Source organism: Equus asinus, chromosome 12 (assembly GCF_041296235.1).
Source record: "Equus asinus isolate D_3611 breed Donkey chromosome 12, EquAss-T2T_v2, whole genome shotgun sequence".
Lineage (NCBI taxonomy): Eukaryota > Metazoa > Chordata > Mammalia > Perissodactyla > Equidae > Equus > Equus asinus.
Window position 1 is genome coordinate 41,088,466 of NC_091801.1, and position 22,011 is coordinate 41,110,476.

Sequence of the window (22,011 nt, forward strand, 5' to 3'; positions counted from 1 at the left end):
AGTAAGAAAACTGGGCTAATGTTACAGTTTATTTTTGTCCCATGACTTGTCACGTTATGTTGCTGTTAACTACATCCTCACGAGTAGTGTTGGGAAGGGGAGAGTCTTTGATAATGAAAGAGGTGAGGTCTGTTTATTCTGTTACAGTCACCATGGCTTGATCCCTATTAGTATGGCTTTTTAATGATTGTTTTAGCTCTAACTTAAGCACTAAACAAATATTCTAATTTTTAACTTGCAGGCAAAATCAAATTAGGTATTTGAAACAGAACATGGGTATCCCCTGGAATAGGAACAGTATTCTCTTCTGACTTGAGTGCGAATTTTTTTCTCTCCGTCGATAGTTTTATTTACTCTGACCATTTGGGCTTAAGAGCACATAGTTCTAGCTTGTCTTCGGTTTGTCCTTGGACTCTGGCTGGGGAAGGTTATTTTTAGAAGTAGGCTAGACATGGCATGTGAGATGCTTTGGAGGTGGAACTTAATCAGATGTGAGTCCTGTGACCAGAGGCCCCTACATCTCCGAAGTTTGAATGCCTCCTGCTAGGTGAGGGTGAGGAAGTTTTGTATTCTGTGTGGCCAAAAGGATTGTGACTCATTCAGCCCCAGTGGCATGTGGCTGTATAGGTGTTTACTGCATGGGCTGCCCCCTCAGGTTTGGGGAAGAGTAGAAATAGAGGTTGCTAACATTTCTGAGCTTAGCTGGACAGGAACTCATGGCTACTGTTATCTTTGAGGCAAGTTGTTTGCTATAAATGATTCTAGGGGCCAATAAGAATGAATGCCTTCATCCAAAATGAGGTTTTTCAGGAAACATGAAGACATTTCTTTTATTCCATACAAATCTAAATTTGAAACTCTCTACCTCATGTCTTTGTTAGTTAGCTCTTTAATAATTCTTGATTTTAGTATCCCAGTTTTTCATTGTAAGCCGTGTCAAGTCTGGTTTTGGTAGTGGGAGAGGCATAAATGTAAATGTCAGTTTATTAAGTTTTGAAATCTTTCAGAAGTTTGATGGGAATTCTTCTCTTCAACCAGTATACTTCATGGACCTCCTCCCGTGTACCTTAATACTATTGTGATAGTATAGGACATTCTTGTTAAAGGTTGGAGGGTATAGGAAAGGAAATCTATGTAAAATATATACAAACGAGGGGTGAACTTGAGCCCTATCTACTCTTGCCAAGGTGCAAAGGAGAGAGAGGGCATTATATTAGTTATCTACCGATGTGTAACAAATTATGTCAGAACTTAGTGGCTTAAAGCAAATAAGCATTTATTATCCCCCGGTTTCTGTGGGTCAGGGTGTGGAGTAGGCTCATTACCCAGTTGGTTGTGGCTGCAGTCAGGATTTTGTAGGGGCTGCAATCATCTGAAGGCTTGCCTGGGGCTGGAGGAGCTGCTCTGCAGGCAGCTCGCTCCCATGGCTGTTGGCAGGAGGCCCCAGTTCCTGTTTGGCTCTTGGTAGGAGGCTTCGGTTCCTTGCCCCCTGGGCCTCCATGTGCACAGGCTGCAGAAGTGTTCTTGCGACAGGTCCCCCACTTCCCTGGGCGGAGTGATCAAGAGAGGGGGCAAGCAGGATACCGGCACCTCTGTGACTGTGTCTCCAGAGCCGAAAACCCTCACTGCCACTGTTTTCTGTCCCTTGCAAGCACTTGGTCACCAAGGCCAGCCCACACCAAGGGGAGGGAATTAGGCTCCACCTTTTGAAGGGAGTGTCAGAGAATTTGTGGACTCATTCTGAATCGCCACAGGCATTTTCCTGGTGGGGGAAGGTAGAGTTAACAGACTTACCCTTAGGAATGCAATGCAGCCTGTCCCTGGCACTTTGAGGAGGTGGGTTTGGCTGGACCCGAGTGTTCAGGAGCTGATCCCATTGTGAATAAACAACTATGTTACACATTCATTTGTGGTAAAATTGCTTCTGATGTTACCAATAAGTGGTTTTTAGGGTGTTAAATTTTACTCTTTTGTCACGGGAGAAGTTATTCAACTTGTGACCGTTAGCATTTTCATAGAAGAGTGATTTTTTTCTTTGTAGGATCAGATACTTTATTTTGTGGTCTCTGTTACAAAGTGATGTTTCTGATGGGAGAGTGTGGTGAGAGGAGGATTACATAAAGCACAGCTCCCTTTGGTTACCCTTAGGTTATGCACATGGTGTTTTGTAACGACAACGAATACTACAGTTTTCTCCTGAACAGACTATGTATGGACTTGGTGGTACTTTATTAAATCAGGTAATCGTATAAGACATATACTTTCGATAAAAGGTCCAATTGAAAATGGTAGATTAAGAAAGAGATCTGAGCAGTCCGCTAATTTCCGTTTATTCCTGTCTTGCTCAGCTCGCAATAGGCCTGTAGGAAGTCTTGCCTGTCCTACCTTGCCCTTCCAGGAGGAGCCTGTGCTGTAGGATCTCCACAACTTCTGGAGTTCGTCCCTTTTTGAGCTCCTCAAAGGGAAAGGGCAAAAGAGCATTGGGAGCTTTTATAAATGCACGTGTGTGCACGCCAGCCATGCTGCACACTATCCCCTGTTGTGACTTTACCATGGGCCTGGTGCCAACACGTGCTAACTGCACACTGCTTGCACCACTAATTTGGGTAAGTCTAGGAGGGGTGAAGGGTGAGATGGCGTGGGATGGAGGCAAGGAGAAGGTGGTTTCCTGTGTGGGTGGCCTTGTACCAGTGAGAGAGGATGTCTGTGAGTGTGCGTGTGTGTGTGAGGGTGTGTGTGTGAGTGTGTGTGTGTGAGTGAGAGAGGGTGTGAGAAAGAGACAGAAAGCAAGCTCAAGCTGCCTTAATGTCTACTGGTTAGAAAAGAGAGAAGAGATGAAAAGAGAAGTGAAGACTGGAACAAAATAAGTGAAAACTGGAACAAAAAGGAGGGAAATGAGGGGAGAGACTTCACATGTGCTGCCCATAGTCAAGATAGCATGTGAAGTGGTTGAGAAGTTAACGTTTCCTGGAATAATTTCTTTAAAATGCTGAAAGAAACTTCCTGTGAGAAGCGGCCACCAGGTGTCATCAGAGGGCTGCTAGTGATTTGTTTTGTTCTTGTTCTTAAAGAGTATTGGAGTGTTTCGATTTCTTTCTTGCAAGTGTGTTTTTTTCTTCTTCTTTTTAAACCATAGCAGAGACTGTTTCAGTCAGAGCGGGGACTTTCTTTTGGGAGTTTCTTGCTGGGCTAATAATTTTTTATGGGTAACACTGAAGATCAAGTTACATGTAACTTTTTAGTCAAGGAACAGCTAGTTGAGAATCTGGATAAGAGTTGATAGTCTAAGTGGAATTGCATATTTGAAAATCTTTGTGGAGTTGGATGTTGTTGAATTTGCATAGGCAGCATGTGCTTTAAGATTTGGGAATAACGTATCTCATTATTGTAGTCTGAACACCTGCTATGTCTTGTGAGTCTTGAAACCTGACTATGGGAAGAAATTCGAGGCTCATTTTCTTTCTCCAGTGGAACAAGTCCCAGTTCTTTCAGAGAGGACAGAGATGATGCCTTTCTTAAGGGCCAACAGTGAATCCCCTGCTTGTTCTGTTGTTTGCTTTGTTCTTGAGGGAATTAACGATGCTTTCTGGTACACAGTAGGCTTGCAATAAGTGTTTGTTGAATGAGTAAACGAAATCTGTCTCCAGAAAAATGAGCCCTTAAACTGTCCCAATTGGGTGATTTTTGAATTCTTCTTTAAGAAAGACCCCATCCCCTGTCTCCGTTGGTTACAAGGTACTTGTTCGAATAAGCTTTCTGATGAAGATTTTTCTTTTTAATTTATATTTGCATAAATTTCCTCATTTCTGTTTCATCTCCTATAGATCACTATAAGATACTTTTCTAGATCACTTTAAGATACTTTTTACATCACCTTGCACTCCCGCTTACTGACATCATTCTAGTTCTGGGCTTTATCAGTTAAACTATTAGAATGTACTTTTTCTGTCTCGAGGCTTTCTCGACCTATACTATGTCCTGTGTACTGAAAAATTAACCTTCCTAAAGCGGTGCTGTGTTTTGGTGACTCCCCACTGACGCTACTGGATAAATCCCAGCTTTGAAGTCAGAGCCTTCTGTGATCTGGTCCGGGCTGGTCATTTGCCTTTGTTTTAAGTTGCTGTGCAGTAGACAGCCAGTGCTGTCGCTGTCTGGACTGCTCACAGCCTTGCACACTCACTGTGTGTGTTTTTGGCTTTGCTTAATCCCTTCCTTCTACTTGAGATGTTTAACTCTTCCTGTCTGCTTCCTCAACAAAAGACAAAAACGGTTTTAGTTTCTTCAAGGTTTAGCTGAAATAACATTTCTACTATTTTAGCCAGCTATTCTACTTGGGAGTAGGATCTCTTGCTCATTATACTGCTATAGATCTTGGTGTGTATCACACACGTGACCCTGTTTGGCCTTGTGTGAGTTCCTTTGCGTATATGTCACATGGCTCCTAATAGAATATGAGGGCAAAGAATGGGTTCATATCAGTGTACTTCCTTTCATATGCTAGGCACTCAATATATATTTGTTGAATGTTTGTTCTTTCTTGATATAATGAGATGATGAATTGACGACCTCAGATGTGTATGGATGAGATTTGTGCACCATACAGCTTTGCGAAATGTGAAATTGCCCTATAGATGAAGCGCAATCTGTTCTTTTGTGTATTTTACTAAAGAATGTCAACTGAATTCCTGGGGAAGGGGAAATGCTGATATGTCCTCCCCTGTCTTCAGGACACAGATGGCCCAGACGTGTTTGTGGCTCAGTGAAGGTGAGGGAGCTGCTGAGCTGCCAGTCCACAAAGATTGATGAAATCTGAGAACTTCAGAGGAAAGAGCTGGCGTGGCACCAAGGCCATTAGCATATGGAATCCTTATCAAGTGTATCTCGGCTTACTTGCACATTGAATTTTCAGTTAGACTTCTTTTAGTTTACTTAATTACCTGCTTATAACAATTCAAATAAATCCTGAGAAGTTATGTTTTGTGTAGCTAGGGAGCTGACTTCATGTAGATTAACACTGGAGTCCAAAATCGGAGAGAAGGGAAGAGTCTCACGGATAAACTTCACATTGTGTCTTTGTACTCAGTTCACTTTGGGTTCTGTCTAATGGAATGCAGTGCCTTAAAACATTACATGGTTGTGTTTTCAACTAGTTTTATCTTCTGTAGTATATTTATTTTCTAGAAGGATATATTTTAAATGTTTTGGCACCGATAAAATGTAGAGAAATGTAAATATAATAGCAATTAGACAATTTCATTTGTAAGATTAGTAATTTCTCTTTCAGTGAAGAGAAGGTGAGTCATGTATGGTAATTTTTCTATTTAAAATGGGGTACTAGCATATGCATATATTTTTTTCTTTAAAATCAATGAGTATTCAGTATTGGTACTAAATTTAAACCTGGTTGTTCTTTAACATTTTCTAAAATTGATCTTCCCTTAATGGGCTTTCCGTAGATAGGACAGAAGTTGAGCCTCATGTTCAGTGATTTCTCTCCTATTTCGGAGCCCAGTAAATCTTCACTATGGCCATCACTCCGTCACTTAATCCACTTCATGTACTTACACTCTCAGCGATATCCTAGATTCAGTGTTCAAAGCCTAAAGTTCAGCCAAGTTCCCTCATTAGAATTCCCACCTTTGGTTAGTCTCGTCATAGAATTTTGAGAGAAAAATCCCGAAGCTCACTCTTCTACATGAACCTCATAAAAGTTAGCATTTCCTAGCTTAGAATGGAACCAGGGACACGGTATGAATGTCAGAGCCTTAGGACTTCTCCCCTCCTCACGCCTGAATTGTTGTAAGTCATTCTAGTTCTTCCACGTGGGATGCTGCCACAGAATGGCTTGATGAGCAGCGTGCAGGTCTGCGCCCAGGATCGGAACCGGTGAACCCTGAGTCACCGGAGCAGAGCACATGAACTTAACCAATCGGCCATGGGGCTGGCCAGCTAATTTTTTATGTAGACTTAATTCTCGGTCAAGATGTCCTGGATGCTCTTGGTATTTTTAATCTCACATTGTTCATTTTCACTCTTAACTTCAGTCTACAGAATATGTCAAAATGGGGGCCCACAGAGAACCTTTCTACACTGAAGTTTTTTTTCTTGGACTGATTCTTCAGGCCTAGAAGCTCTCTTTATTGGGCAAGTGACAGGGTAGCAAGTTCCTCCCCGGCTCTCAGTATCAAGAAGGGTTTGAGTATAAAAGAGAGCTTCTCTAAACCTGTTCAGGAAAATAAATAGTAAAATATAAGTCTGTCATTTTCATAGGACTACCTCATTGCCAGAAAGAGTCCTACAGTCTTTTCCGTGTTGTCATGTACCTCTACTTAAAGGGCATAAAAGAATATCAGGAATCACTTTGAAGAATTAATCTAGCCCAACACACCCTTATAAAGAAGATTTAATAGTTTATTTAATAATTTGACCACCTACTCAAAATTTGTTTCTCTTCAGTTTTCCTCTAATTCTGCAATTTTGTTACAGTTTTACCTAAGTTTCAAACAGATAATCACAATTTAAATTAAAAACAAACACTTCACAATATAGGAACAGCCTGACTGAAAGATAAATTGTACATCTCAAGTTAGCACAACAAAATCTGTTTGATAAACTGCCAAATAAATCTTTGAGTTGCCTCCCCTACCCTTGAACTGATTTTTTCTCTTAAGGGCATAATTAAGCTTTCATTCAGAATGCCGTGTACCTCACATTGCGATTATTGCTCTTATCAAAATCAACCAGTTGTTCTCCTCAACTTGCCCTGAAATTTTAACTCCTCCGGAAAGCTCTCAGTTGCACACTCTCTACAAACATTCCACCCATCTCTGGTATCCAATGCCCACAGCAACTCAAGGAGGAGTTTGCAATTTTAATACGTTCCAGAAACAGGAGTTGAAAAATGACGAATTCACGATGATGAGAGGAAATTCTGGAGGTTTTTAAAAAAGAAAAGATTCTATCATATTACTGGACTGTAAGAAATATCACTAGCAATCTTTTTTCATACAATCCTAGAGTTCATTAACATTAAACCTTTGATCATGTAAGTAGAGTTGCATGACCCCATTTCATTACTGTTATTAAAAATAATGGTACCTACCCTGTATCTCCCAATCCATGAAGGAAAATCACCTACAAGAGAAAAAATTAATAAACAATGCCCAAATAAACCCACACAGAATTGATACACACTAGCGTTGGTCAATTCTGGATGCCAGAATTTCAGAACACTACCTTCAGCAAATCAGACTCCATAGAGCTCTCTTCAGTGGGAAAAATACTTACTTTCTCTCACTGTAGTTCCGAAGATAATTAATGTGCGGCTTTAGCACTTAAAGAGGTCCCAGTTAGACATTCTTAAGTGCAAATAACATTCTAGGAAAAATAGTTTGTTTCAAGTCAAACCATGCAAGTCTCATGTAAACTGTAGACTTTTTCCATCACAAAAAGGAGCTTCCGGGGTTAAAAAGACATTTGAGCTCCTCGTACACGGTTTTCTAAAAAACAGCACCCTGTGATGTCATAAGTTGCCAATCTTCAAACTTCTTTAATTCAGGACACGAGTGCAAGGTAAGAAAATAAAGTCATTTTCTTGAGGACTTCAGACTTCCCTCACCCACAAACAAGAGAGAAACGAGCAGCGGAGCCACCTCGAGTTAGGGTGCCTGGCCGCTAACGCCGGTCCCTACAAGCTGGGGCCGGCGGCGGGGTCCCGGGGGACCCGGGCCGCACTCGCTCCGCAATGCAGAGGGCTCGGGGCTGACGGGGGCGGGCGCGCTGATCCTCCGGCCCGGCCGCAGCCCCGGCGCCCTCCCGACACCGACCACCCCACCCCACCCCAGCCAGCCCACCCCGGACCCGGCAGAGGGAACCCACCCACCGGCCGCCAGGCGGTCCGCGACGCCAACCCTGCGCGAAGGGCAGTGGTGAGCAGCGGGCCGAGGGTCCCCTCCGAGCCCCGGCTGCCGCCACTCACCGCAGCAGTGGCCTTCCGGGCGGCGGGGATGATGGCGGGAAGCGGGGCAGACATGTTATTACCGCACATACACCGGCTCGACCTACAACGCGCGTCGCAGGCGGAAGGGAGACAGGGCTCCCGGCCCGCCCCACCGGGCGCGCGCACAGGTGTCGGCGGCCCGGCGGCGCTCTTTCCTGCCGGGCGTCCGGGACACCCTGGGGGAGACGCTCTCAGCCCCAGCGGGACTGCGTGGTCCCTGGAGCCTGGGCTTGCCTTCCGCTCCTGGGGCGCGATAGTGAAAAGAATGAGCCCCAAAGCCAGTCATCCGCAACCCCACATACTCCTTTGTTTCCTGAAGCCGGGGTGGACTCGTTTGCGCTGGGAGAGGTCGGTCGAGCTTTCGCTGTATTTCCGTTTGGGGCTACACCAGTGTGCAGTTTTGGAGTCGACTCCCCTCCTCCTTTAAACTTCAGCTGAAAGAGAAAACATTCAGTTGTCACCGAGAATGCACAACTTATTGATCGATGGATAGTGACATAGTACTGATTTAAGCATGAGAGTAGACGGTCCCTTTTCTGCACAGGTGGGTCAATGCATATTAAATACATGGTATGATCTGGGAAAGTGCAAGAGATAGAAACCCGTAGAACCAAAATGGCCAGACCTTCCGAAGTTTATCGTTCAGTGGAGAAAGTTAAATGATAGACACAGTCCTTAGGGAGTACAGTGTAAGATAGAGAAAGAAGCTGGTGAACAAAAGGCTTTAAAACACACACACACACACACACACACACACTCCATGTTAATTCATTTGATAACCAGAATGCAGTCGTACTGTTTTTTATCTTTCTTGTCTTGGATTTGAGTGCTGAGAATTTGGGGGGCTCTCAAAAATGTTAAATTGATGCTGATTTATTGAAAATGATAATGTGACATTTCACTTATGAGTCTACAATTATGTCAGGCTTTTAAGTACTTGGTTGTGATTTAAGTATTTGGTTGTGATGTTAATAGAGACTAAAACTATCTTTAGCTCTTATGTCAACCTATATGAAGCTGTCTGGGGGGCAAGCTCAAAAAATGAGTTTATTTGGGAATAGCCGAGGAATTGCAATTCTGGACGTGCAAACTATGGTGAACCATAGGCAAGTTGGAAGAGACCTGGGGAAAGTTAGTTTTTATTAGGTGTTAGGAGGAAATTAAGGAGGGTTATTTAGAATAAAAGTTCATGGGAGAAGAACAAGAGTGTAAGGTTGTGACAATGCGTTGTCGCTGCGGCAGGGACGGATCTTCCTTCCTTTTCTTAAAAGCAGGAGATGAAATTCCTAGGTGAAGATGTCCTCCGTTGCACCAGCAGAAAAGTTACATTCTTATCATCACGGATAAGAAGTTGGGACTGAGAGAATTTTATACAAATAGGCCTCGTTAAAATAATTCTTATCGTCCATCTTCCTGCCAGTTAAGCAGGCAGCAGTGAGTGGTATGTACGTGAGAGGTCCCCCTTCAGGGTTTCATGACTCCATTTTAAAAGAGGTTTTCCTTTATTTTCACACTTACTATGAACAAAACATGTTCCAAGACACTACTAGTCTGAGTTTTTCTGTGATGTAATATGTAGAGTTCCAGGTGCCACCAGCGGTTCTATCAACTGACTTCCGTTAGTTGGGAGTAGGACAGCTCAATTTTATCTAGAGACATGCACAGCATAACAGCGTTTGGGTCAAGGACGGAGGGCATATAGGAGGGTGGGTCCCGTAAGATTAGTACCATATAGCCTAGGTGTGTAGTAGTCTATACCATCTAGGTTTGTGTGAGTACACTCTATGATGAATTGTGTAAGTACGCTCAATGGTGAAACTGCCTAACACATTTCTCAGAATGTATCCCCATCATTGAGCAATGCGTGGCTGTATTTCTGTCATCCTCCCCTCTTCGCCAGTCCAAATGCTGCTATTCCTGCAAGATTCACCGAAGTCTTACATCCTCTAAGGAACCTTAGTGTTCTAATTAATCTCTTTGTCCCCCAGATAAGAGAAAGAAAGAAATATAGTAATAGAAAAAAGACAAAATTAGCATTATTTTCAGAGGATGATTATGCTAAGGTGTTTAAAGCAAAAGCCAACTGAGTAAATTTGAAGATCGAATTGGCTCTATTCAACAATTCATGAATTGAGCAGCATCCCAGCTAGCAAATAGAAGGGAGGTCCAAGGAGCTATGCAGAGTGGAAGGCTGTTATGGGCAGAAGGGACAGAATAAAGGAAGTTTCTAGCAAAGAGCAGATTCGGGCAAGATCACCTTCCTTTGGGGAAGAGTAGTGTGGGGATCTATGAGGCAGATTACTCACTCATGCCGACCAGGTAATTCCAGATTGACTAGTTAAAGGTCACATTCCTGTGAGAGACTGAAAGTGCAATTAAGTCTTGATTTATTGATGTGGGACTTAGCACAAGTGACACCATTTTGTTCCTGTTTTTTCTTTTTTAACAGTTCTCCCCCTTTGCATGAGACTCTTAGCATAACTTGAAAGATGTGATAAAAATTTAAGGCATTAGTGCCACTCTCAGCTACCGCTCTGTTGGTCTCGCAGCTTTTACTGTTTCTCCGTGTTATAGTCACAGGTCATGAGGTTTTCTGCTGAATCCTGTGGTATTCACAGGTCACGACTTCACATTCATTTGCTTGATGGTTAGCAGCTGCAAACACGCATTTAAGGCTTTTGAGAGAATACAGTGCATCAGGGAGATTACTATGACTGTTACTGGTAGGATAATTCCCATGTCTGGAGTGCACTTCAGAGCCATGGTCCCCAAGACCCAAACCAATCAAAATCCAATAAGTGAAAGAAATACTCTGTTGAAGGAGTCACCTTTTTAAGCCAAGTGCGTACTCAGTGATTTTATGTAACTAAATTTCAGCTTCCCCAGAAGTGTTAATCCAGGTGCAGCGGGTGGTGGCCACAGCACAGACACATCCTTGCTCAGCTAACAAATGATCAAGGGCTGTCATATTATCAAGAACTACTTTGAGCTGAGAGTCTAGAGATTTTCATTGGGCAGCTATTGCTTTAGCAGCGAATTCTGCAATACTTTCAAGAGTTAAGGAGGGATTTCTGATCACAGCCTCATTTGTACTCACTCCTAACAAAGGAAGTAGGGACCTGCCAAAAGAAGCACATCCTGAATCATGAAGGCCTCCTGGCAGGTCTTTTCGAATTGGATGATTAGGGGAGTTGACCAATGAAGTGTCTTAGCCTATTTGAGAACAGTTGAGTGGCACAGTTAGATAACCTAAGGGGCATTGCCCAGTTATGTGTTAGCCATCTAAGCATTTATAGGTCCAAGGAGAATGATCACCACCACCGATGAAATTAAATCCTGTTGGGGCATAAACCATTACTGCTCAGGTGGCATTGTTCATGGGTTCCAGCATCATGAACAGATTGGAGTTTTTGATGATGAATCCAGCTGTCTGAAAGGTTGCTCTCCCTTAGTAATGGCTTGGGAGATATGATGGTGGCATTATCTTGCCAGGCCAATGCCAGAGTAAAGGAAAGAAAGAGAGGAAGACAGTGTTTCATGTTCAGTTACAATGGGAAATCTTGATCTGGTGTCTTGGGTGGAAGCAGTCTACGTCAATGTCAGCTGCTTCTCCTGCTCATCAGTTTGATTCAGAGGTCTTCAGTGTTTGTAAAGGACCAGAGGTCAGGAGGAGCTTTCTTCCACTGTGAGATGTGTAGCCAAGGTTTAAGTCCTGGAGGTTTGGCTGCCATCTGGGTCGGGAGGAAGACCTAGTATAGTCCTTCCCAAGGAGATTCAAGGACAGTCTTTGGTCTCAGTGATTCCAGATCAGAAGGATGGGAGGAAATAGGAAACATTAGGTTGGAGAGTGGTAGCCAGATATTTGAGAAAAGTGGAAGAATTTAGGATCCAGTTCAGTTTACAGGTATATAACAAAACCTCAAAGACGATTAACAGGGTTAGAATCTAAATATCTACAAAGGTGCAAACATAATTTTTCTCTCTACAATTACCCCATTTTTTACCAAAGATAATCAGAGTAAAACTAATTTGTTTGTATTAAACTTGGCCTGATTATTTACATGAGTGTAGCAAGAATGGTGATTGACCACATAAGCTCTTTTAAGACTGCTTTGCTGGAACTTTTTATAAGGAATCTCAGATTTGACTCTTTCAAAGCCTCTGAGGCCAGGAAGCCAAGCCAAGTTTCAAGCAGTTCCTTACAGCTGTCTGGTCATGTCTGAATCTATGCATATCTCTCTCAACTATGACATTCCAGTCAAAGCCTTGGTAACATAGCCAATGTTTTCAATTGTACCCTGTTAGAAGGAGAACAGATTCTTCTTGAAATTATGCAAGTAACTTACTGTATTGCCATGAAAAGAACACTTGAGTTTCTAAATTCTGGAGGGATCATACAGGGAGAAAAAGTAAATGTTTCCTCTTTGTTTACAAAGGTATACTTTACCAATTGTAAATCATAGGTAGCTTAAGAGAAAAAGTTTCCTTAAATCTGGAAAAACAAAACACTAAAGAACCAGAAATGTTTCAAACAAGAAGTCGTAAAAATTATAACTATCCTTCTCAGCTTATTCAGTCCCACGTTATTAATTCTTGTTCTGCTTGAACCCAGTTGTTTCTTTTAGTTCTGGAAATTCTTTTAATCTTAAAAACTAATTCTAAAATTCATAAACATGTAGGAGTATCCAGGAATGTTAAAAAAGAAATAGAGTAATTGGCAGTTTATTGAAGGGGATTAGAATGCACCACCCAAAATATGCCATATGGATTATTTTGAGGTAAGGCCATTGAGAATCAACAGATACAGAAAGAAGCCTTCTTGGAGATTCTTTCTCTGACTAAGAGCAGAAACTTCTAAAAACTGAGGGCTGCCATAAATCTCTTCTCCTAAGGGAGTTTTATGGCTATGAAGAAGACAGAAAATCGGCACCAACATGAGCCTGCACAAACAAATTTTAATAAATAACCTTTATCTTTCCTTAGTTTCCCCCTATATTTACCTCCTCACAATTTACCACCCTTAGAAGCTCAAACCTCTTTTCCTTTGTCTTGTCGTTTCTTCACAAATTTATTACCCTTTGTTAAAATGGTAACAGTCTGACTGCCTCTTTAGGATTTTCATGTCATTTCTGAGGCCCCTCCACCATATGCATATGAAATAAACCTTTTTCTCCTGTTAATCTGTCTTTTGTCAGTTCAATTTGCAAGACCCCAGTTATTGAACCTGAGAAAGTAAAGGAAAAAATTTTTTCCCTCCTCATCAACATCATCTAGAATTACAAAAATTACAAGAGTAAATTACCAATGTAGGAAAGGATAAGCAGATCAGGTCATTTACTGAATGCCCTTAGTTACTCAGATTTATTTCTAGAAGAGAATTAAAACTCCAGGGAAAAAAAAAAGCACACGGGAGAAATAAGTACATATTAGAGGTGGCATTTCAAATCAGTGGAAAATGATAATTTTTCAGCAAATGATATTAAAGTAATTGGCTACATTTGGGAGAAAATTCAGGTGGTTCCTCCATTATTCCTCCCACCAAATTTTAGTCAGTATCCAGAAATTCAAATGACTAGCATTTACAAGGAAGTGCCCAACTTTTCTAATAATTAAAGAAGTACAAATTAAAACAATTTATTACTTTAGATCCATGATATTGGAAAGAGTGGAACAAGCTTAAATTGCGTACACTGCTAATGGTGTGTGGTATAAAAGGGAATGACCCTGAAGAACAATTTGGGAAGATCCAGTAAAGTGGCAGATGTGCATAGCTATGACCCAGCAACTCTACTCTGGGGGCCTACTTTGGAAACCCTCACATGTACGTACACAGAGAGACATATAAGAATATTAACTGCAGCGCTCTTTCTGAATTGAAAACTGAGAACAACCTAGACACTCATCAACAAGAAAACAGATAAATTCATTTATATGTGAAAACACATTAAAGTACCATATATTGTTTCTTTCCGATGTTTTATTAAGATATGTGATGTACAATGAACTGCACATACCTAAAGTGTACAATTTGATAAGTTTTGTTTTATTATATACTACTCAAACTATAACCACAATCAAAATAAGGAACATATCCATCACACACAAAACTTCTCTTGCTCCTTTGTAGTCTATCCCTGTCTCTTCCCTCTGTGCCCCATCCCCAGGAAACCTCTGATTATTTTGTCACAATAGATTTGTTTGCATTTTCTAACACTTCTTTCTCTCAGCATCACTGTTTAGAGATTCATCCATGTTGTTGTATCAGTTGTCATTTCTTTTATTGCTAAGTAGCACCCATTATATAGATATAACACAATTTGTTTATCTGTTCCCCCGCTGATGGGCTTTTGAGTTGTTTCCGGTTTGGGGCTATTACAGATAAAGCTGCTATAAACAATCTTGTACAAGTTTTCATGTGCATGTATGTTCACATTTCTCTAGGAGTGGGACTACTGAATCAACTGGAAGGTGAAGTCTTGACTGTTTAAGAACCTGCCAAAATGTTTTCCAAAATGGTTAGTTTAAACATCTGATCAAATCTTTTGCCCATGTGATAAACTGGATTGTCTTATTATTATTGAGTTGTAAGAATTTTATGTCTATTCTAGATACAGTTACTTTGTCAGATAGATGTTTTGAAAACACTTTCTCTCAATCTGTGGCTGGATCGTCTATTTTCTTACGTGTCTTTTAAGGAACAAAAATTTTTAATTTTCATGAAGTCAAATTTATTGACTTTTATAGTTTATGCCTTTTATTTTAGTTTATGCTTTATTTAAGAAATTTTTGCTTAACCCAGCATCACTAAGATTTTCTCCTATATTTTCTTCTAGAAAATTTATAATTTTGGCTCTTATATTTAGACACTTATTATGATCCATTTTGAACTAATATTTCCATATGGTGTGAAACAACGATTAAGACCTTTTTTTGCGTATGGCTCTCCCATTTCCTATCACCATTTATTGAAAAGATGATCATTTCCTCTTTGAATTCTCTTGGCTTCTTTGTCAAAAATCATTTGTCCACAGGATAGCCACATAAAAAGAATGAAGTTGTACAGCTATCTCATACCATATACAAAAATTTACTCAAATGGATCAAAGAGCTAAACGTAAGAGCTAAACCTATAAACTCTTACAAGACTACGTAGATTTAAATCTTTGTGACCTTGGATTAGGCAATGGTTTCTCAGATTTGAATAGACATTTCTCCAAAGAAGATATACAAATGGCCAATAAACACATGAAAAAATACTCAACATAATTAACTAATAGGGAAATGCAAATTAAAACCAAATGAGATACCACTTCACATCTGCTTGGATGGCCATAATCACAAAAGACAGGTAAGTGTTGGCTAGGGTGTAGAGAAATTGGAACATTCATGCTGTTGGGAATGTAAAATAGTGCAGCTGCTTGGGATATTTTCCAAAGTCTGGCAGTTCTTCAAAAGGTTAAACATAAAGTTACCCAGCAATTTCACTCCCAAGTATATAACCAAGATAACTGAAAACGTATGTCCTCGCAAAAACTTGTAAACAAATGCTCGTAGCAGAATGATTTGTAAAAGCCCCAAAGGGGAAGCAAATGTCCATCAACTCATGAATAAATAACCAAAAGGTGGTATATCCATACAATGAAATATTACTAAGCAAGGAAAAGAAATGATACATGCTACAACATTGAAAGCATTCAACTAAGTGAAGAATCCAGTCACAAAAGACAACATATTGTATGATACCATTTATGTGAAATGTCTAGAATAGGCGAGTCCATTGAAACAGAAAGTAGATTGGTGGCTGCCTAGGGCCAGGGAAGGAGGATTCAGGAGGAAATGGGGAGTGACTGCTAATTGATACAGGGTTTCTTTTGTGGGTGACCTAAATTTTCTAAAATTAAATAGTAATGATGGGTGCGCAACTCTCTGAATATACGAAAAACCATTTAATCGTACATTTAAAATGCGTGAATTGTATTGTATGTGAATTATATCTTAATAAAACTGTTATTTTAAAAATCTATTGTCCATAAATTTGTGAGTCTACTTCTGAACTCTCTATGGTGTTCCACTGGCCTGTGACTATTCCAATACCACGTTGTCTGGATTACTGTCTCTTTATGATAAGCTTGGAATCAAGTAGTTTTAGTCCTTCTACTTTGCTCTTCTATTTCCAAGTTGTTTTGGCTATTCTATATCCTTTGTAGTTCCATATTCATTTTAGGGTTGACTAATTTATTTCTTCAAAAGAACCTATTGAGATTTTCATTGAGATTCTCTCAAATCTACAGGTCAATTTGAGGAAAAATGACAACTGAGTCTTCCGATCCATGAACCAGTATCTCTCTCCATGTATTAAGGTAATCTTGGATTTCTGTCAGCAATGTTTTACACTTCTCAGTGTATAGTCCTGAATATCTTTTATCAAATTTATTCCTAGAAAATCCATGTTTACGTTATTGAAAATGGTACTTTAAATTTCAGCTTGACCATTTATTGCTAGACATAGAAATGTAACTAATTTTTGCATATTGACCTCGTATCTGCAGTCTTGCTATACTCACTTAAAAGTTCTAGTAGCTTTTATTTGTAGATTCCTCAGGGTTTTCTTAGACAATTATGCACTTGAAAATAAAGACAGTTTTACTTCTTTTCCAATCTGCATGTTTGAGTTTTTTCTTTTGCCTTACGGTACTGTCTAGGACCTCCAATAGAAGTGGTAGGTAAACATTGTTGCTTCATTCCAGATCTTAGGGTAAAAGCATTCAGTCGTGCATCCTGAAATATAATGTCAACTGTAGGGCTTTTGTAGATACTCTTTATCAGGTGGAAAGAATTCCCTTTTATTCCTTGTTTGCTGAGAGTTATTGTACTGAATGAATCTTTGTGCATCGAATGTTTTTATATATATATTAAAATGATTATTTTTTCTTTAGTTTGTTAATATGGTAAACTATATTAATTGACTTTAACATTAAGTCAACTTTGCATTCCTGGGTTAAACCCCACTTGGTCATGATATATTTTGTTTTTTCACTCAATTCATGATAAGTTGTTTGTTCAAAAATTGTGAAGAAGTTTTCCATCTATTTTCATGAGGGATATTGGTTTATAGTTCTTTTTTCTTGTAATGTCTTTATCTGGTTTTGGTATCAGGATAATGTTGGCTTCATAAAGTGAGTTGGACGGTATTCCTTCCCCTTTAAAAGTCTGGAAGATTTTGCGTAGAACTGGTATACTCCCTCCTGGGATGTTTGGAAGAAGGGGGGGGGGAATAGGGAAATGCTTGTCAAAGGGTACAAACTTGTAGTTATAAGACAAATAACCTTTGGGTCCTATTGTACAGCATAGTGATTATAGTTAATAATACTGTATTGTATACTTGAAGTTTTTTAAGAGAGTAGTTTTGTTTGAGGAAGATTAGCTCTGAGCTAGCATCTGCCACCAATCTTCCTCTTTTTGCTGAGGAAGATTGGCCCTTAGCTAACATATGTGCCCATCTTCCTCTACCTTACATGTGGGACGCCTGCCACAGCATGGCTTGATAAGTGGTTCCCATGTCCGTGCCCAGGATCCGAACCGGTGAACCCTGGGCCGCTAAAGCAGAGCACGCAAACTTAACTGCTATGCCACTGGGCCAGCCCCAAGACAGCAGATCTGAAGTGTTCTCACCACACACAACAAAAAAGTAACTATGATGGATGTGTTAGTTAACTTGACTGTAATAATCATTTCACAATGTATATGTATATCAACTGTTTGCATTGTACACCTTAAGTACATGCAATTTTTATTGTCAATTATACTTCTGTAAAGTTTGAAAAAAAATGTTTAGTAGAATTCACCCATAAAGTCATCTAGGCCTGAAGTGGAAATCAATTTCCTTAGTAGGCATAAAGCTAGTTATGTTCTTTATATCTTTTTATTAAGGGTAAAAAAAACAGCTTTATTGAGATATAATTTACATACCATACCACTCACCCATTACAAGTGTACAATTCAGTGGGTTTTGATATATTACATTATTGATTTTTTAAAATTGTGGTAAAATATATTCAACATAAAATTGGTCATTTTAACCATTTTTAAGTGTACAATTCAGTAGCACTAATTCCATTCAAAATGTTGTGCAGCCTTCACCACTGTTTTCAAAACTTTTTCATCACCGCCAACAGAAAGTCTGTAATTGTTAAGCAATAAGTCTCCACCCTACCCTCTCTCTAACCCCTGGTTATGTCTACTCTACTTTCTATTTCTATGAATTTGCCTATTCTAGATACTTCATATAAGTGGATTCATACAGTATTTGTCCATTTGCATGGCTTATTTCATTTAGCATAATGTTTTCAGTGTTCATCCATGTTGTGTCATGTATCAGATCTTTATTCCTTTTTATCATTGAATAATATACCTTTGTACATATGCACTACACTTTGCTTATCCTTTCATCTGTGGATGGACACTTGGATTGTTTTCACCTTTTGGTTTTAGTGAATAATGCTTCAGTGAACATTGACATAAAAATATCTGTTTGAGTCCCTGCTTTGAACTCCTTTGGATGTATACTTTCAGCTTTCAACATCTGACCATGATGCGTCTTGGTGTAGCCCTCCTTTCATTTATCCGACTTCGAGTTTGTTGAGCTTCAGGGATATATATTGTTTTTATCATATTTGGGAAGTTTTCGATCACTACATAGTCAATATTTTTCTGCTCTTTTCTCTCTCTCCTCTCCTTCTGTTACTTCCATTACACATAGGTTGGTGTGCCTAATGGTGTTCCACAATTCTCTAAGGCTCTGTTCATTTTTCCTCATTCTTTTTTCTCTCTGCTCCTCAGATTGCATAATCTCCATCAGTCTGTGTTTAAGTTTTCTGGTTTGTCCATCTTTCGGTTCAGATTTATTGTTGGGCTCCTTTAGTGAGTGATTGTCCAGCCACACCCTTGATGTTCTCTCCAGAACAGATTTTCTCATTTTTTTGTAATGTAGATAGGTTGAGAACTTTCAAATCTTCAATTTTGGTTTCTTTTTCTAACTTGCACCTCAAAACTCTTCCAGCCTCCACCCATTCCCCAGTTCTAAAGCCACTTCCACAATTTTAAGTATCTGTTACAGCAGCACCCTACATCCTGGTACCAAAATCTGTATTAGTTTGCTAGGGCTGCCTTAACAAATTACCACAGACTGGGGGGCTTAAACTACAGAAATTAATTTTTTCACAGTTCTGGAGGTGAGGAGTCCAAGATCAAGTTGTGGGCAGAGCTGTTTCTTCTGAGGCCTCTCTCCTTGTTTTGTAGGTTACTGTCTTCTCCCTGTGTCTTCACGAGGTCTTGCCTTTAGACGAGTCTTTGTCCAAATTTCTTCTTCTTGTTTGGACGCCAGTCATCTTGGATTAGAGCCCATCCTAATGACCTCATTTTAGCTTAATTACCTCATTAAAGACCTTTTCTCCAAATAGAATCACATTATGAGGTACTGGGAGTTAGGACTTCAACATACGAATTTTTCAGGAACACACTTCAGCCCGTGACATACTTCCTGGTATGGAACCTGCATCCTGTCAGCAAGCTGGGGTGTGGGTGCTCAGGGCCCAGTGTTTTCAACCTGCTCCTACCTGTGGTAGAGTTCCACCTTCCAAGTAGGGGCTACTTGGGGTAACAGAGCCCCAGTCCTCTTGGCTACATTTGCCTGGAATAGAACTTGTGCAACATGAAGCTGAGACCGTTAGAGACTGCAGCAGCCTGCTCTCCCAGGGAGAAACTCTCACCCTAGACTGCGAGCTAAGAGGAGAGAGAGGGTCTCATTTTCTTGTAAAGCTAGATCACTCCGACTTGTAGGAGGGGTGGAGGTAGGAGTGGGACATGGCTCAAATGGCACAGACTTGCTGTTTTTACCCAGATTTAATAGATTTTCCTGAATAAATGTTTTTTAATTTGCTGTATGCCATTAGGACAATTTCCAGAAAATTTAAATTTAAAAATAATAATGATTTTTACCATTTTTTTTTTTTTGAGGAAGATTATCCCTGAGCTAACATCTGCTGCCAGTCCTCCTCTTTTTTTGCTGAGGAAGACTGGCCCTGAGCTAACATCTGTGCCCATCTTGCTCTACTTTATATGTGGGATGCCTACACAGCATGGCTTGCCAAGTGGTGCCATGTCCACACCCAGGATCCGAAGCGGCGAACCCCGGGCCGCCAAAGTGCAATGTGCGAACTTAACCACTGTGCCACAGGCTGGCTCCAATTTTGATCATTTAAATGATCGTTTCATGGGGAAATGTTCTGCCGAGCTCCTTATACCACCATTCTGGAAGTCCTGTCTCTATTACTTCTTGAGTCAACTTGGCTAGTTTGTGTCTTTCAAGGAATTTGTCTATTCGATCTAAGTCATTAGTTTGTTGGCGTAAAATTGTCTACTGTATTCCCATATCACTTTTAATGTTTGAAGGTTCTGTAGTGATGTCTTCTCTCTCTTTCCTGATATTATTTATTTGTGTCTTTTCTCATTTTTATCCTTATAGGACTTGCTTGAGATTTGTCAATTTTATTGATCTCAGACAAATCGTTTTTGGTTTAATTGGTTTTCTCTCCTTTTTGTCGTTTTTGGTTGTTTTTTATTTTTATTGATTTCTTCCTTTTATTTACTTCTTTCCTACTTATTTGGGTTTATTTTGGTCTTTTTTTCTGGCTTCTTAAGCTTTAACCATAGTTTTGAGAATTTTCTTCTCTTCTAATATGAGTTTTTAATGCTATAAATTTTCCTCTAAGAACTGCCTGGCTATACCCCACAAATTTTGATATGTCATGCTTTCATTTCCATTCTATTCAAAATATCTTAAAATTTCTTCTGGGATTTGTTCTTTGATGCATGAGTTATTTAGAAATACGTTTAGATTCCATATATATGCGGATTTTTCAGTTATCTTTTTTTTTTTAAGATTTTATTTTTTTCCTTTTTCTCCCCAAAGCCCCCTGGTACATAGTTGTATATTCTTCGTTGTGGGTCCTTCTAGTTGTGGCGTGTGGGACGCTGCCTCAGCGTGGTTTGATGAGCAGTGCCATGTCCGCGCCCAGGATTCAAACCAACGAAACACTGGGCCGCCTGCAGCGGAGCGCGCGATGTTAACCACTCGGCCACGGGGCCAGCCCCTCAGTTCTCTTTCAAATACTGTTTTCTCTGAGTTTGAAAATTTTTGTAATTGAGGTCACATTGGTTTTTAATATTGTGTAAATTTCAGGTGTACATCATTATATTTCAGCTTCTGTATAAGTTACATCATGTCCACCACCAAAAGTCTAGTTTCCATCTGTCACCATATATATGTGCCCCTTTACCCCTTTTGGCCTTCCCCCACCCTCTTCTCCTTTGGTAACCACCAATCTGTTCTCTGTTTCTGTGTGTGTGTTTGTTTGTTTATATTCCACATGAGTGAAATCATACAGTATTTGTCCTTCTCTGTCTAACATTTCACTTAGCATAATACCCTCAAGGTCCATCCATGTTGTCGCAAATGGCACAATTCCGTCTTTTTTATGGCTGGGTAGGATTCCATTGTGTACATATACCACACCTTTATCCATCATCTGTTGATGGGCACTTAGGTTGCTTCCCGGTTGTGGCTATTGTGAATAATGCTGAAATGAACATAGGGGTACATGTATCTTTTCAAATTAGTGTTTTCGTCTTCTTTGGATATCTACCCCGAAGTGGAATAGCTGGATTGTATGGTAGTTCTATTCTTAATATTTTGAGAAATCCCCATACTGTTTTCCGTAGCGGCTGTAGCAGTTTGCATTCCCACGAGCAGTATATGAGGCTCCCCTTTTCTCCACATCCTCTGCAACTCTTGTTATTTCGTGTCATTTTAGTAATAGCCATTCCGATGGACGTGAGGTGATATCTCATTGTAGCTTTGGTTTGCATTTCTCTAATTATCAGTGATGTTGAACATCTTTTCTTTTCTTTCCTTTTTGGAGAAGATTAGCCCTGAGCTAACTTCTGCTGCCAAT

At 40.1% G+C, this 22,011-nt stretch overlaps 1 protein-coding gene and 1 pseudogene across 1 annotated transcript in view; both read left to right on the forward strand.

Moving 5' to 3' along the window:
* LOC123275588 (large ribosomal subunit protein uL15m-like) overlaps window positions 1-22,011 on the forward strand; it is an 88,280-nt gene that overhangs the window by 39,293 nt on the left and 26,976 nt on the right. The gene's annotated exons all lie outside the window — the stretch shown is intronic.
* The window catches only part of LOC139039813 (ligand-dependent nuclear receptor corepressor-like protein pseudogene), a 29,855-nt pseudogene continuing 18,523 nt past the window's right edge, over window positions 10,680-22,011 (forward strand).